Source organism: Rhinopithecus bieti, unplaced genomic scaffold (genome assembly GCF_001698545.2).
Source record: "Rhinopithecus bieti isolate Rb0 unplaced genomic scaffold, ASM169854v2 scaffold_2483, whole genome shotgun sequence".
NCBI classification, from domain to species: domain Eukaryota; kingdom Metazoa; phylum Chordata; class Mammalia; order Primates; family Cercopithecidae; genus Rhinopithecus; species Rhinopithecus bieti.
This window is the reverse complement of record NW_016803777.1, coordinates 321,580-333,956: the sequence shown is the minus strand read 5'-3', so window position 1 is coordinate 333,956 and position 12,377 is coordinate 321,580. Positions and strand designations below refer to the sequence as shown.

At 37.4% G+C, this 12,377-nt stretch overlaps 1 long non-coding RNA gene across 1 annotated transcript in view; it reads left to right on the top strand.

Moving 5' to 3' along the window:
• The first annotated feature begins 5,170 nt into the window (after positions 1-5,170).
• Positions 5,171-12,377, top strand: part of LOC108515731 (uncharacterized) — a 143,477-nt gene continuing 136,270 nt past the window's right edge. Inside the window, exon 1 of the long non-coding RNA XR_001881601.1 lies at positions 5,171-5,276. This is a non-coding gene — a long non-coding RNA (uncharacterized LOC108515731). The remainder of the gene's footprint in view (positions 5,277-12,377) is intronic.

The window sequence follows — 12,377 nt, the reverse complement described above, 5'->3', positions numbered from 1 at the left end:
TTATCAGCATCCCCTACCAGATTGATACAGTTGTTAAAACTCATGAGTGTCCATGGCATTATTATCACCTGAAGTCCATAGTTTACATTAGGGTTCACTTTTGGTGTTGTACATTTTATGGAATTCAACACATTTATGACATGTATCCAACATTATAGTGTCATACAGAGTAGTATCACTGCCCTAAAAACCTTTTGTGCTTTGCCTATTCATCTCTTCTTCCTTCCTACTTTTCTAATATTTTATGTTAAAGTAGTATCAGTTATGTACAGTGATTCCTAAGGGACTATGCACAAGGATGTTTATTGCAGTCATAATAGTAAACAACAATACAAGCAATCTCACTTTTTAACCACCAGTGAATGTTTATAGTTGATCATACAATAATAAAAGTCTCTAAAATCATGTATAAGAAACACTTATGTTACAATGTTAAGAAGTAAAAACATTTATATGGTACAAGTGTATGCCTGTTGAATATATGCAAAGAAAAAATATTAGAGGGTACACATCAGGATTTTAACATAATTTTCTCTGTGTTATGTGACTACTTCCTACCCTTTTTCTTTATTGTGTCTTTTACAAAGAATGTGCATTTCTGTCAACATCAAAAATTGTTTTAATATTAAGATAAGAAGAATATAATCAGATATAAATATTAAAGGATGGTTTGAAATTATCGTAATTTCATGAACTGTAACTCCAAAAATGACTGAATATTCTGAAAAAGAGTATATGTAAAACAGCTTAAAGGTTGAGGGACTTCGTGAATTGGGTTGATGTTTGCACCAATTAATCTCTAATGATTCATTCTACTCTAATGGTTTAAATTTTATATATTTATGCTTGACATATCAATTAAAATAAACTGATGCTTGACAGATAACTCATTTATGAAATTATCTCCGGGTGTTTAGTCTAATTCATACAAGAACATATTGCATGTTTTTCTTGAGTGATATTTACAAGGTACTTTGGAGATTAAACTTGTAATTATTTTGATCTGTGATATTTTCAAATGGCTTTTAGTCAAAAGAAATTCTGACCCAACATGGGGAAATAGTTTCTTTTAGTTATATATCCCAACTATCTGATCAAAAGTAATTATTTAAATCCTGTACTGAATAATTTTATGCTCTTTGTAAACATGAACTCTAGTTTTAGATATGGAACTTGAAGCGCTTTTCCCTAAGCTTCTGATCTCAGCATTTGTCTGTGGGCCCTTGGACTCTGTCACGTCTCCAGTTGCTAAAACTTGGTATCCTACTTAGTCAGGGACTGTAATTTGAAAAGACGAGGCTGGGCGTGGTGGCTGACACCTGTAATCCCAGCTCTTTGGGAGGCTGAGGCAGGCAGATCATGAGGTCAGGAGATCAAGACCATCCCGGCCAACATGGTAAAACCCTGTCTCTACTGAAAATACAAAATTAGCTAGGTGTGATGGTGCGTGCCTGTAATCCCAGCTACTTGGGGGGCTGAGGCAAGAGAATTCCTTGAACCAGGGAGTTGGAGGTTGCAGTGAGCCGAGATCATACCACTGCACTCCAGCCTGGCAACACAGCAAGACCCCGTCTCNAGACGAGGCTGGGCGTGGTGGCTGACACCTGTAATCCCAGCTCTTTGGGAGGCTGAGGCAGGCAGATCATGAGGTCAGGAGATCAAGACCATCCCGGCCAACATGGTAAAACCCTGTCTCTACTGAAAATACAAAAATTAGCTAGGTGTGATGGTGCGTGCCTGTAATCCCAGCTACTTGGGGGGCTGAGGCAAGAGAATTCCTTGAACCAGGGAGTTGGAGGTTGCAGTGAGCCGAGATCATACCACTGCACTCCAGCCTGGCAACACAGCAAGACCCCGTCTCAAAAAAAAGTGGTTGTTCCTCATAATTCCTGTCATTCTTCATATTTTCATATTACTTCCTCCCTCTTTACTTGCTCATTTAAGTTTAGTTTTAAAAATACTTCCCTCTCTGTCTCATTTATCCATTCGTCCACCCATCCATCCATCTATCCATTTATTTTGGGCAGAAGTTGGCATGTCAATAGAGATTCTTGGAGCAAAGTTAGCAAAGTATTTTAAACATACTTTTTTGACTACCAAAGTTATGTTCATTATAGAAAATGCAGACAATGATAACATATATTTTAAACAATCACCACGTAATTGCTGCCATACAAAGATAATATTAATACTTTATTACCTAATCTCACCTGAAAAGAGTTTTCAGTTTTACACATCTAATATTTACATGACACTATACAGAAAGCACTTTTTAGTACTACATATTATGAGATAAAACTTTTTTTGCAAATTAATTTCTAAAAGCTTATGAAACCTACTGGTTTTGATTGTCATCCTTGTATTAGTTATTTTGTTTACTATAAGGTTGCAATTTCAGTGCAATAATGCCTATTTTTAAAGCAGATCATAATGATACATATAATTGCATTTTAATATATCTTATAATGTATGGTAAATTATTAATTCAGGATGACCTTCTAGAAATTGGAAATGCTTGGTGAAGTGAAAAATTGTGAAAGCTGACTTCAGAGCTTTGAAGAGGAAAGAAATGTCATATATAGTAAAGCAAAGTAGCTCTTAAGTTAGTACTTCAAAATTAACAGAGCAAGTACTGATTATTTCTTATAGTTTAATTAATTGCTGCTTTTTAAGTTCGTGTTTTGTTGCTGCTCAGAATTGCATTATGAGATGCCAAATTCATGTAATTATATAGTCTATATGGTCTAATTAATAGAGACTTTTTTCAAATATAGCATCTTCTCATTTACCTCTATTATCTTTTTCTGAATTCTAATTACATAGATCTAACCAATCTCCTCATTTTAGTTTACATGTGTTGGAATCTCTTAGACATTTTCTATTTCTCTGGAGTAAATTATAGAAAATGTCTTCAAAACCTTTTTCAGTTAAAAAATTCTTTTCAGTTTTATTTGCTCTATAAGGAAGTTAGGGAGTGGCACAAGGTAAGTGCTCTTTAAATATTTGTTTAATTATGGTATTTATGTCTTTCTGATATTTATCCAAGAGCCTGAACAGGTTAACATTGATTGAATGTGTACACACGTGAAAGAACAATTGAATGGGTACAATTTAGCAATGGAAAGTACAATAAATAGAATTTTTATAAATGAAAGTGTGTTTGTTTATTTGCTGTTTGTTTTATCTCAAGAAAGTATGAATGCCTTAAAATGTTGACTTTACCTAAGTAAAATTTGGAAAACTACACAGTACCTGTTGGTTCCATAGCCTTTGTCATTAATAAGCATTAGATGACAGCCATGAGAAGCTATGATAGAGACAAAGACTTTGCTGGGATATTACTCAACATTGAGAAGTGCTATATAGAATCTGAGAATTACATACACTTAACACTGAATGTGATACAGACTTTATTGTCTGCACCTTTCATTTGTTCTGTAAATTTTTGTGTAAGTAAAAGTGATGCTTATTTGCTGGAGAGTGGAAATCATATTTATTCTCACTACATTGAGAAATAATTGAAAAACATTTTTTTTCTGCCAGTACCCTATACATTCTGTAGTGTTTATTCCTAAGTTTTGCTTTTAAATGTGTAATACTTTCCTAAAATTTTTTAAGTGTGTATTTTTCATTTTGTTTGTAGAGCAACAACATATACACATAAAATGTGCCCTTTTCGATTTTCCACCTTTGTTATTCTTACCATATTTGTTTGTTTGCTTGCTTTTTAATTTTATTTCTTTTATGAAGTGGACTTTAGCAGTGTCTTACATGCTACATGAAATCTGCTTATATTGCTGGAATTATCTGTTGGATTCTTGAGTTTTTCTCCCTACTGATTTCTCTTTTCTTTCCTCTGATATTACTATATGCATACCCCTTCTCATATACAATGAGAACAAAAGGTAATGTGACCTTCACAAGATTGTTTACATAATTGCATAAAAGTGTATATATAAGTTGTTTAGAATAGTGCACATTATGTGGTAAAACATCAATGAGGCGTGAATGTTAGTTATTGTTTTTAATTATTATCAGGTTGACACCCCTGGAATTTGAAGGGGAAAATATAATAAAAGAGAATCAGAAGTAAATATTTTCCTTCCATCTCAGCAAGCTGTAATTGTTGCCTTTCTTCTAGACTTCAGCATCCTAGATGCTGTGGGACTCTAGCTTATAGCACCTTCGGGGAGGACAGGCAGTTTGGATACCCAGGTCTCTCAAGTACTTTCATATAACATGGGGTTATGGAACATTTTTTAACGTTATTGTGGAGTTAAATTTTGAGGATTTTCTCCTTTGTCTAGAACTGGTATTGAATAGAAAAAATTAGTCAGAAAATAAAATACAATAAATGCCAGCCATTTTCTCCCCTGCCTTTATAATCTCAGGATTTCTTAAGAGAGACGTGACATTGAAATCATCCAGATATTTCTTTGTTCATCATCTTTTCTCTGTTATAAATCTAGTGTTATAATTTGTAACATTTAGTTGTTTATTTGTGTTAGTGATTATAACCTTAGTTTTTTGCAATCAACTTACTGTTTAGAAATACAAGTGGAAATATGTGTACTTATATATGTATATGTATTATATGTAGAAAAATGTGAGAGACTTTTTCTGTCAATTCCCCACTCTCAAATGATTCCATTAAGACTGCTTATTATGTCCATGAGAAGTAGGAGACCAATGTTACAACTATTTTGAATATTACTCTGTGTTTTTCCTTTTTGTCTTTAACATAGGGAAGCATAGACAATACTATTTTATTAATACAATATTCTCTTTTTTATAATAAAAATATGTATCATCTAGTTTCATGTGGGAAGTTTTGTCATTTCTTATCATTCTGTTCTTCACTATCTTTAACTCTCTTTATAAACACACAAAGCCTAGTGATAACAGGAATTTGGACATATCATAACTGGGCTCTGTAACTGGCTCACCATGTATTTAGTTAAACTTGTAGTAATGCCACTCTGCATTTTTGGGAACGGAATCTTGAGACCACACCTAAAGCATTTGGTATGGTTTGGGTATCATTAATTTAATGAATTTTTAAAAAATATATGCATCATTAAGATCTTGGTTTTCATATTTTTGGTTGCAATCATTTTATACAGATAAACAGTGCAAATATTAAGAATAAATTATATTATCTTGTAGTTGATCATAGTCGTGAAAAAGAAAATACACCAGAAGGTCCTACTCAGAAAGGTCTTCGTGAAGCCAGAGAACAAAACAAATGTAAAACAAAGATGAAAGGCAATACAAAGGTATGATATTTGTTTTTGTTTACATTAAGTCATACTTAACTCTCAGATCTTTAGATCTGTTCGCTCATATTGTATCATTATTTTACCGGAAAAGGAATTTAGAGGTTATATATTCCAGGCTACTTGGTTTATACATGGACAGTGGAGGTATCCAAATGTTACTAGTAAGTAGTTGATTCAGGGACACAGGCTTATTAGTAGCAGAGACAGCTCAGTGGATCACTCTGCCACCTATCCCAATGTAATCATGATCATGTCTGCTCACCTGCTAACTTTTCTGCTTGAAATTACCTGTGTCTAAAAGAAATCACTCCCAGGTCATATCTTGTTATTTCTTTTCTCAAAATGTAATGTCAGACTTTACTTGGTCTCTTTAAAGGTAGAATGAAATAGCATTATGCTCCATTTAACGATCTCTTTATATCTTGAGTACCTTCACTTTGTAATCAGACTGGTAGTTTAAATCTTCGCCAGTGATTAAAGAAAATGGTATTAAAATGGTTGGTCGAAGAGATCAAAATGAAGAAAATTACATAAAACCTGTTAAGAGTTTAGTTTATTGTTATGAAAATTACATAAAAGTCTAGCTCCGGTAATGAATTTTCTTGTAAGGCAGTTGTTACCTTAGAGTTCTAAAATATCTGGCACTTATTTTAAATAAAAATATTTACAATTATAATAACTTCTTAGTAATTCTAGAAGAAGAATAGATTTGTATGAATTCAAATAATAGCATTAACTTAGGTAATGCCAATAATATTTTTTTCTCTCTAAAACATGCATTGGATTCTGATATTGTATAAAATATTTGAATAAAATAAAACTAATCACTTTTGGTTATAATAACTTTTATTATAATCTTGTACTTTTCAGATTAGTGTTTTGTTGTTTTCTGTCATCATAATTATAGATTATGGTATGTGAGGTAGACTCACATCAGATTTAAGGATTTTTGGAATGATGGAGGTGATTGTTATAAGAAACATTTTCATCTTCTAATGGTATAAGTATTCTCTTTCAGGTAGTAAGTCATACTTAGAAGTGATTTGTTGATTGATTCACTCAGTGCTTACAGCTTGTAAGGGTTTAGATTAGTAATGCAAGGTTGACCTTCTATGTGACAAAAAGCTACTAAAATGTAGGAAAAGTACATTGCATGTTTATGCATAGTATGTTATTTTATGGTGTTGCATTCTGATATTTAATGTAATACCTACAGCATGATAGAAAACACAGGTCATATTAAAGGGCTAAAGTATAAAATAAAGTGAATCCTTCTCACCTTCACTGAGTAATCATTTTTAGTAATATTTCTCTTAATTTTCTTGTAGTTATTATTATAACAAATGACTGAGTTCTGTTTCTATTTTTTTAATAATTCACTTCACATGGTATCTATTGACTCTGCTGTGACAAAGAGGCATTTAGAGCACTTTACTGACTTGATTTGAGTTACATTATTATGCATGTTGTCATAATTGATAACATTTACATTTGTTCTGTAGTCTTAATTCTATTTTCTGTGCTTTGTCTGTAAATTAATACTAACATTTAATCCCATAAACAGCCTTTAAATGGATTATGTTTAAGTAAATGTGATTTATTGCAGACATTGCAAATCTAACTAGAACTGTAGAGAAGGAAGGAGAATACCTGAAATGCATAGGACTGTATTTAAAGATTTCTCTTTTAAAAACAGTCACTCTCTTCTACTTCCTTGGCTTGCACTCACCTGCCCCTGTTATGTATTCTCATATTTTCCTTCATAGATTGCTTTTTCTATTTTCCTAGAGAATCTCCTTCAGTAATTTTCAAAAAGGGGCAATGGAGACAAATGATCTAAGTTCATATGTCTGAAATATTCTTGTTCTGCCTTACACTGAGTAGATATTTTGCTGGAAATAGAGTTCTAGTTTTAAATTAATTTTTCAACAGAATTTTAAAGGCATTGTTTTAATGTCTTAGAGGATAGCAATAATTGCTGTTGGTCTGATTCTTGTTACTTTGTTGGGAAGTAAAAAATACCATATATAATACAATGTACCAGTAAACTAGTATTTTGAACAACTAGAACAGTGAGGTGTAATCATAATAACAACTTTATTTATGTGACCTACTGACTCTTTTTTTTTTTTTTTTTTTTTTTTGCGACGGAGTCTCGCTCTATTGCCCAGGCTGGAGTGCAGTGGCCGCATCTCAGCTCACTGCAAGCTCCGCCTCCCGGGTTTACGCCATTCTCCTGCCTCAGCCTCCCGAGTAGCTGGGACTACAGGCGCCCGCCACCTCACCCGGCTAGTTTTTTGTATTTTTTAGTAGAGACGGGGTTTCACCGTGTTAGCCAGGATGGTCTCGATCTCCTGACCTCGTGATCCACCCGTCTCGGCCTCCCAAAGTGCTGGGATTACAGGCTTGAGCCACCGCGCCCGGCCCCTACTGACTCTTAAAGCTGCTCAGTGGAGGTAATTCAACCCTTACCCTAGGGTGGTAATTCATTTCAGACTTCATGAAATTATTAGTTAAGTGTGTGTTTGCTCTGGTTGCAAAACACAGTCTCAAATCAGTAATTAAATATGTCCAGCTTTATGTAACACAAAAGCTCCACATCTGACATGAAGTTAAGCTGGGACCTTCTTTGGGCTAGACATTTGCAATGTGGAAGGGGTTGTAATGGTGGTGGTGTGTGGCCATTTGTAAATCTTTTCCTCTTACTTTTTCCCTAGTTTGCTAACTGGCAAGGTTGAAGGTGCAAGGAGTGAGAAATTAAAGACGAATGGAAGAGTTGTTACTTGATTTGAGATACCTTATGATAGCTTAGAGTTTTTTGAACTTGGCAAAATCAGAAAGTTTTTATCCTGATGAGCACTGTATTAGTCATGGCTCTCCAGAGGGATAGAACTAATAGGAGATATATATATATTCTCTAGAGGTATAGAATATATAGAACTAATAGGAGAATATATATTATATATATATTCTCTAGAGGGATAGAACTAATAAGAAATGTATATGGGGAGTTTATTAAGTATTAACTCACACAATCACAGGGTCTCACAATAGACTGTCTGCAAACCGAGGAGCATGGAGAGACAGTCTGAGTCCCAAAACTGAAGAACTTGGAGTCTGATGTTAGAGGGCAGGAAGAATTCAGCATGGAGAAAGATGTAGCCTGGGAGGCTAGGCCAGTCTGGTCTTTTCACATTTTTCTGTCTGCCTTATATTCTAGCTGCACTAGGAGCTGATTAGATGATGCCCGCCCAGATTAAGGGTGGGTCTGTCTTTCCCAGCCCACTCACTCAAATGTTAATCTCCTTTGGCAACACCCTCACAGACACACCGAGGATCAATACTTTGCATCCTTCAATTCAATCAAGTTGACAGTATTAACCATCACAAGTTCCCCCCTTGTCAACTTGAACCCGTACAGATCTGCTGAGATCATACATAATCTTCAAATAAAGACAATAATAAGGTCATAATTATGCCTAACATAACACAACTATCCTTCGTATAACCAGAAATGCATCAGTTCCCAACTCAAGTACTATTACATAAAGTTAACAATACTTAAATGCTGATGTGAAGTCAGTAAATCTTATGTGATAAGGGGAAAAGGAAATAAAATGAAGGTATATTCTTAGTGCAGTGTATACCTGTACAACCATGGTTTTAACCAAAGAAGGAGGGAATACCCATGACAATTACAGTCCTCGTTTCTGCATCTGGTCATGTGGTCATAGCTTGTATTGATTACTACCTTGTTCTATCCTGTGTTCCCTTTGCCTTCAGCAAGTACCTCAGCAGGTTGTGAATTTTTTCCTGGTGGAGTGACCCAAACCTTCATCCTTGAAGGGTCTGGGCCATATGCAGTCCTGCCCAGACTGGGCTGTTGTAATTTCCCATTGACCATAATCACAGGGCATGACAATACTAAGAGACACCCTAACGGATTTCCTATATTCATGCATACTCTTTGCTACCTCCATTGTGGAGTAGTAGACTGATTTCATCTTGATAGTTCGGGCCAATCACCCCAGCCAACACTGTAACTCCCTTCTTAGCCTGTTGACTTAAAGGTAGGAGGAGCCCAAAGTGTCTAGGTGGCAATCTTAACTTCTAGTTTAATGGAATCATTGTTGTGTCTCCTGGTGGCAGCATTCCTCCCTCTGGAACTAAGACCTATAGACCAGCAGAATCTAATGTTGTGTGAACAGGAAGCAAGAATTTTGCTAGTGCAACCCCTTCTGCACTGCATCACTAGGGGTGATGGTGAGTGGTGCCACTTCCACTTCCACCCCTTGGTTCCTGGACCCATGAATCCTGGCTGTGGGAGAAACAGTACCATATATTGAATGCTGATTCAGAGCATACACACCTTCTGGAGAACTTTACCTCAGCCCAGCGAAGTATTGTCACCTAGTTGGTGTTGTAATTATGACTTCAAAAGGCCATTCTATGGTTTTATCAATCCAGCTGCTTCAGGATGATGGGGAAACATGGTAAGACCAGTAGATTCCAGGAGCATGAGCCCCCTGCTGCCCTACTTTAGCTGTAAAGTGAGTGCTTTGGTCAGAGGCAATGCTGTGTGGAACACCATGATGGTGGATAAGGCATTCCGCGAGTCCATGGATGATGGTCTTGGCAGAAGCATTGTGTTTAGGATAGGCAAACCCATATCCAGAGTAAGTGTCTATTCCAGTAAGGACAAACCTCTGCCCTTTCCATGATGGAAGAGGTCCAGTATAATCCATCTGCCATCAGGTAGCTGGCTGATCACTCTGAGGAATGGTGCCATATTGAGGGCTCAGTGTTGGTCTCTGCTGCTGGCAAATTGGGCACTCAGCAGTAANCTGTGTGGAACACCATGATGGTGGATAAGGCATTCCGCGAGTCCATGGATGATGGTCTTGGCAGAAGCATTGTGTTTAGGATAGGCAAACCCATATCCAGAGTAAGTGTCTATTCCAGTAAGGACAAACCTCTGCCCTTTCCATGATGGAAGAGGTCCAGTATAATCCATCTGCCATCAGGTAGCTGGCTGATCACTCTGAGGAATGGTGCCATATTGAGGGCTCAGTGTTGGTCTCTGCTGCTGGCAAATTGGGCACTCAGCAGTAGCCATAGCCAGGTCAGCACCATGGTGAGTGGAAGTCTATGTTCCTGGGCCCATGTGTAACCTCCATCCCTGCCAACATGGCCACTTTATTCATGGGCCCATTGGTGATGACAGGGGTGGCTGGCGAAAGAGGCTGAGTGGTGTCCACAGAATGGGTCATCCTATCCACTTGATTATTAAAATCCTCCTCAGCTGAGGTCATCAGTTGGTGAGCACTCACATAGGATACAAATATCTTCACAGTTTTTGACCACTCAGAGAGGTCCATCCAGATACCTCTTTCCTAAATTTCTTTGTCACCAGTTTTACAATCGTGCTTCTTTTAAGTCCCTGACCATCCAGCCAAACCATTGGTTACAGCCATAAATCAGCATATAATCACACATCTGACAATTTCTCCTTCCATGCAAAGTGCATAACCAGGCGCACTGCTCTAAGTTCTGCCCACTGGGAAGATTTCCCTGAAAGACAGTGATGAAGAAAGGGGCTGTGGTGCTGCAGCTGTCAACTTTTGGGTGGTGCCTGCATATTGTGCAGAACCATCTATGAACCAGGCCCTAGTCTTCTCTTCCTCTATGACCTGATCATAGGTAACTCCCCATGATGCCATTGGTATAAGCTGGGAGACAGAAGGCAGGGTGACAGGAATGGAGACCATGGACATTTGAGCCACTTCCTCATGTAACTTACTTGTGCCTTTGGGACCTGCTTGAGCCCAATCACACATATACTACTTTCATATGATGATGGAATGCTGCTGTGCATGGCCCAGTTTATGGCTAGATGTGTCAGAAAGCACTCAGTTTATGATGGGCAGTTCAGGTCACATGGTGACTTGATGACCCATAGTCAGACGTTCAGTTTCCACCAAAGTCCAGTAACAGGCTAAGAGCTGTCTCTCAAAAGGAGAGTAGTTATCTGCAGTAGATGGCAGGGCCTTGCTCCATAATCCTAGAGGCCTCCGTTGTGATTCACCTATGGAGGCAGCATTGGATCTGCTGAGTCATATGGCCCCAGTGGTAGAGCAGCTTGCACAGCAGCCTGGACCTGTTTCAAGCGTTCTCCTGTTCTGGACCCCACTCAAAACTGGCAGCCCTTTGGGTCACTCGATAAATGGGCCAGAGTAACATACCCAAATGAGGAATGTGGTTGCCTACAAATTCCAAATAGGCCCACTAGGTATTGTGCCTCTTTCCTGGTTGTAGGAGGGGCCAAATGCAGCAACTTATCCTTCACCTTAGAAGGAATATCTCAACAGGCCCCACACCACTGGACCACTAGAAATTTTACTGAGGTAGAATATCCCTGAATTTTAGCCAGATTTATTTCCTGTCCTCTGTCATGCAGATGTTTCACCAATAAGTCCAGTGTGTTTGCTACTTCTTGCTCACTGGATCCAATCAGCATAATGTCATCAATATAATGGGCTAGTGTGATATCTTGTGGAAGTGAAAAAGTGATCAAGGTCTCTGTGAATAAGATTATGACACAAAGCCAGAGAACTGATATACTCCTCAGGTAGGACAGTAAAGGTATATTGCTGGCCTTGCCAGCAGATAGCAAATTGCTTCTGGTCGGCGTTATGGACAGGAATGGAGAAAAAGGCATTTGCCAAGTCAGTGGCTGCATACCAGGTACCAGGAGATGTGTTAATTTTCTCAAGCGATGAAACCACACCTCATACAGCAGCTACAAGTGGAGTCACCACTTGGTTAAGCTTTTGATAACACACTGTCATTCTCTAAAATCTATCTGTATCCAGGGAAAACCCCATTCCCAATATTCAGTGTGGGTTCTTTTCTATTTCCCTAAGCATTGGCTGGTCTGAGAAATAAAGGGAAAGAGTACAAAAGAGAGAAATTTTAAAGCTGGGTGTCCAGGGGAGACATCACATGTTGGCAGGTTCCGTGATGCTCTCTAAGCCGTAAAACCAGCAAGTTTTTATTAGTGATTTTCTTTCTTTCTTTCTTTCTTTCTTCTTTCTTTCT